This window comes from Lemur catta, chromosome 5 (assembly GCF_020740605.2).
Source record: "Lemur catta isolate mLemCat1 chromosome 5, mLemCat1.pri, whole genome shotgun sequence".
NCBI classification, from domain to species: domain Eukaryota; kingdom Metazoa; phylum Chordata; class Mammalia; order Primates; family Lemuridae; genus Lemur; species Lemur catta.
The window spans coordinates 100,022,384-100,027,918 of record NC_059132.1 but is presented as its reverse complement, the minus strand read 5'-3'; the positions used below and the strand labels follow the sequence as shown (position 1 = coordinate 100,027,918).

Sequence of the window (5,535 nt, the reverse complement as noted above, 5' to 3'; positions counted from 1 at the left end):
GGTCTGTGAAACCTGAAGTAGCTCATTGAGCTATCTCATGTCTCTGCAGAAAGCCCTGTAAGAACTGCTAATGAGGAGCCCAAGTGTCTCATTGAGTTCCACCTCCAAACTCTATTCTTGGAGTCTCGTCTTCACAAGCTAATGAACAAGGTTAAAGGGAGAGATGCAGGGAAGCATAAAATGAGAAAATGGTAGAACAAGGAGTATGGTTAATCTATAAACTAAGAACTTGGGGTTGGACAATTGGGAGTGGCTACCCACTGTAGCTAATTGCATTCTACTTGGTTGTAGTTAGAAGTCTTTCATTTTCTTAAAAGAACTGTATATTAGGTCATAGGAGAAGGATCATAATGTGCCTTATATATTTTTTGTTTTAAAACCCATAGTGTGTAAGGATGATTTGAGGGTTATTTTTCCTCCTCTTTATTTGTATTGCATAAACTCATTTGATTTGGATTAAATCTTTCCAGAGGAAGAATGAGACCTTCTATATGTTTGAGAAAACACATTTTTGTGTGTTGCTGCATGTAAATAAATTAAAAATTAGTAACACAGAGCAAAGTGAGAAGAAAGTGGATCAAATAAACGATTTGTCATTTCATACATTTAGGAATCTAAAAATAGGCTTTGTATTTACTGAGTATTAAAACAAATTATAAGTACACTGTGGTTTCAGAATAACACTATATTTGAGTTGATGGCACAGCAATCTGTTCACATAGCAGCATACAGTGTCGTGTCTGGCATGCAGCTAGAGAATGAATGAATGATTGGGAAAATGAATGAATTATGGGAAGTAACAGCCATCCTAGTGATGAAATTAACAACTGACAATAAAAATGTCAATTCCCTATTATAGAGCAATGATTATCAACCATTTCATAACCATGGATCCTGAGGTTTGAAGAATTTTGCACACTAAAAACATGATAAATTTATTTGGAGAAATTTCTTTTTCTCATTTTTAATAACAACGACATGGAATAATAGCATTGGCAGAATGAGCATGTACCAGGATTACATTAAGTATTAAGGCAATTCTGAGCATGGATTTGTAACGAAGCGCCATGGGCAGTTTACCAGATTGCTTTGCTTAGAACCTCAGATTACTAGCTGTGTGGCCTTAGACAAGTTTTGTTTTGTTTTTTGTTTTTTGTTTTTTTTTTACAAACTCTTCTGTGTTTCAATTTCTTCATCCTAAAAAGGAGATAATAATTATGCCAAATTCATAACAATCTTTGTTTTTATATTAATCCATGAAATGCACCTAGAACAGTGCTTATGACACAGCACTCACAAAATGTTGGTTATTCCACACTATTCTACACCTGGTCTTGGCCAAAAGGCTGAGGAGCGATGGCTATTCTACGCTATGCAACCTGAGTGCTTACACAGTTTATTCCCAATGCTCATAGGAGCATGATGTAGTCAGCATCGTTTGCAACTTACAAATGAGAAAACAGACCTTTTGAGATTAAAAATTGCTTAATTTAACAAAGACTAACTCAGGTCTAGAGCTAAACCCTGTTCTTCTCTTTCTCTCCCTCTCTTGCTCCTTTCTCCCATCTCTTCCCTTTTCTAATAGGACTCTCAATCAGTAAGAGATAACCAGTGTTGCCATATTGCGTTAATATAATTCTAGGTAGAATCAAAGATGCTTGACATTGCAGTTAGCCTGTACAACTTTATTGAAAGTGAACTTAAAATTTCTGTTTAACTCTGAGAAATGTGGCAAATGGCTTAAGGAGCTCCATTTTTTTCAGACTAGGAACCAATGCTATAAGAGATTATATAAAGTGAGCCTCCAGTTTGTTATTTTATAATAATTCTTAACACTTTGATTTTAGGTAAGTCCTTTATTTATTTATTCTTTATATGAAGAACCTCTTTATTTCCAGTAATTTAAACAAAACTTCATTCACAACATAATAAACATACCTTTAATTAATTTCTTCACAATCCAAAGAATAAAATCACTGAATTAAATTTACCTTTTGTCTTAAATATTCCAAAATCCATCCATGTCAACTTTGGAATTTTACTCTTGCTTGATACTATGGCATTTCTCTCCAGGGTAGACTTTGATCAGTAGCCAACTTTCTAATTTTTGCTGTTCAACCATTTTTCTTGATCTTGCTGTCTGATTCCATACATTCCAGACTGTTCCATGGAGTTGTAATAAACTTCCAAGATGAAGGGAAATTTCTGGCTAGTTGTCTGCCTGAAATCTTGGCTTGTGTTCATCTTATTAAACAAAATATATGCTCCATAAAGGCCCACAAGTCCAGCCACTGAATTCCTGTAAAGACCTTCTTTCTCAGCGATTCCATAGCGTGGGCCATCCTGAAGTGCGTGCATGCAGGGCTGCACATGGGTATCACATTTAAATATGGCCACAAGTAAGATTAGAAGACAGGGAAAAAGTCTTGTTTATTTTTGAATGGTGAATTCCTGATTTTATGGTTTTCCCAACATGAAGAAAACGGACTTTTTTTTTTTTTTTTTTTGAGGCAGAGTCTCGCTCAGTTGCCTGGGCTAGAGTGAGTGCCATGGAGTCAAGCTCACAGCAACCTCAAACTCCTGGGCTTAAGCAATCCTTCTGCCTCAGCCTCCCGAGTAGCTGGGACTGCAGGCATGTGCCACCATGCCTGGCTAATTTTTCTATATATATTTTTAGTTGTCTATATAATTTCTTTCTATTTTTTTTTTAGTAGAGACGGGGTCTCGCTCTTGTTCAGGCTGGTCTCAAACTCCTGAGCTCAAACAATCCACCCGCCTTGGCCTCCCAGAGTGCTAGGATTACAGGTGTGAGCCATTGTGCCTGGCCAAGAAAACGGACATTTTCAAAAGTCAACACTACAACTGCCTTGCAGTGCAATGAAGATTTTTTTTTTTTTTTTGCAAATGAGAACTCATTTCATATAAAGCCCAGGGCATTTATTCTTTCTGTTTCAGAAGAAAATAGCACCAGCTCCATGGCCACTGCTAGTCTTAACATTAACACTGAAGTTTATAATCCATTTTCTGCCTTTTCTGGCTGCTGCTGTTAGTATCTGGCTGGAGGGGCTCCAGGGCCACACACAGACAGCGCTCCTTGTATGTGACAGTATCTTTTATGGAGCACAGCAAAGGGAGCACGCACTCTCAAGAAGGGAGGGGTGTGAGAAACGCAGCAAAGCCACAGAATACCCCTCATTATCCCAGCCACCCACACAACCAGGAAATGGCCATTCAAGTCTTGGCTGAAGACGGATGAAAGTGAGATGGAATAATGGATAAACACCACGAAATTAAAATATGGTGACTTGAAGGAGACAAATGCTGCTTTTTTTTTTTTAAACAAAAGTAGAACGTACTTTTTCATGTCTCTGACTTTCCTGCATGGTACTTCATCAACTCTGTCCCTACAACTCACCACTAGTTCTGTGATTTCAGAAAACACCCTTTGCCTTGAGGCCCTTTTCCAGTCTAGCCAAGTCCATTTTCTAAATTTCTTACCCCCTGCTCTCAGGTCGGTGGGTCGGGAGGGCACTTTTCTTTTGATGCTCATTTCCCCAGACTTTTCCTTTTACACTGATCTTCTTCCCCTCCGCCTGCCCCTCCCCTTCCCCCTCCCTGACATGTCCCTTGCTTTTTGCAGTTTGCCCAAACACTTTCACTTTTCTCTCAGAAAGGTTTGAGGCTCCACATCCTCCTTTGAGATTTCTCTTCACTGCCTGAAACCACATGGCTGTCCTCTCCTCTGGTGATTCACTTGTGTCCCTCCCTAAGGTGCCACCTGGCCTTGCCACGGGACTCGCCAGGCAGCTGCCTCTGTTGTATAATTTGGTAGGCAGCCCTGTTGTTCCTCATGCAGCCTCTGCCAGGAGACACGGTCTCTGAAGTCGCCCCAGGAGAACTCTAGGGTGTTAAAGTGCATAGGTCACTGGCAAGGACAGAGCCATAAATGAATTTATACCTTTCTGTTGGTGCTTCTCAAACCCCCAAGACTCCAGTGTATGATATAGTCCTCCAGCATGTTTGAGTAAATACACAAATGAATTGATAATTGAGTGCAGTGGCTTGAAGCCGGAGAAGGGGATTGAAGACAAATTTCACACTTCTCAAAGTTTGCTGAGGGCTGGTTCTGGGGGCAGAAAGAAAACTCTTCGCTCTGGGTGTGCATGTGATCGAGTTCATTAAATAGCCTGATTTTGGCTGCCCCTTCCCCAGTGGTTTTTCTGCTGTCATTTTTTGGCTATAAAAATTTTAGAATGTGTTTTCTGAACTTTTTTTTTTAACAGAGCCTTAAGCTCTTTGGAGTAAATGTACTACATGAAGCTATTAAATAAATCAAAATGGCAACACAGCTTTATGGAGTATTTTTATAGTTATATAGTTCATTTTTTCCAGGTTATTTATGAGTTCTGGGGTGGATCTGTAAACTTTTTCTCTTATTTTTTTTGAAGAACTAAGTTTTTCCTTATACAAGTAGTACATTGAAGATGGTAAAATCAAACAAAGAAACAAAAATAAATCAAATGGTTCAGAGGAAGAAAGATTAAAAGTAAAATCCCTCTTCCAGCCTCACTCCTCAGAGCAGTGGTTCTCAACTGGGGGCAACTGTGCCTCCCAGGGAACACTGGGCAATTTCTGGAGACATTTGGTTGTCACACCTGGGTGGAGGTAGGCAAGAGCTACTACTGCATCTCATGGCAGGGTCTGGGGATGCTGCAAAATGTCCTATAAGGCACAGGACGATCCCCCACAACACAGTTCCCAGCCTGGAGTATTTCTAGCACCTCTGTCGCGAGACCCTGGCCTACAGTGCCTGCTGATTTGCAAATTCTTCCAGGAAGTTTAATATATATATTTATTTTTCCCCCCACAATTGTTTCGCACACAAATGAACTCTGTATCCTGTCTAATCTCAAATTAGCTTTTTTTCACTTAAAAATATGCCTTGGTTACTTTTGCATATTGATACATACAATTTACCTAAATTATTTGTAACTGTTGAGTAGTTTTCAATTGGCTCATTATACCATAACATATTTAACCAGCTCTCAAAGGTATATAATGTCATTGTCTTTAACTTTCCATTGTGATAAGCAAACCTGCGAGGAAGGGTTACTGAAAGAGAAACTGCGCTAAGGGCTGGATTCTGCCCGCATTCGTTTTACTTTTGCTCAAAATCTGACATAGTGGTTAAATTCTCCACGGGAGGTTGAACCAGCGTCTTTCTTGCAAATTCCAGTTCTTTCTGGACATCTCACCCAGGAGCGTGGGAGGAGGAATGATGAATGATGGTTTTTTGTAGCAGACCACTGTGGGGTGTACCCCGTGGACATTTCCAATGTCAAGCTCACTGGCCAGGAAATCACGTCAGCTGTGCAGTTGTCAAGCTTAGGGGGCTCACTGCGTCTGAATCACATCCCAACCTTTTAAAGAACCTGGATTAGTTAAAATATGCTAGCGATGCAGGCTGTTCCTTACGTTAATTAAAAGAACCACCACTTCAAAGCTAAGCCCTCATTGTCTAAGTTTTTTCCTTTT

At 39.7% G+C, this 5,535-nt stretch overlaps 1 pseudogene; it reads right to left on the bottom strand.

The window, feature by feature from the left end:
• Positions 1-2,100: 2,100 nt before the first annotated feature.
• LOC123638614 lies at positions 2,101-2,342 on the bottom strand (annotated as a pseudogene).
• Between the last annotated feature and the right edge of the window lie 3,193 nt (positions 2,343-5,535).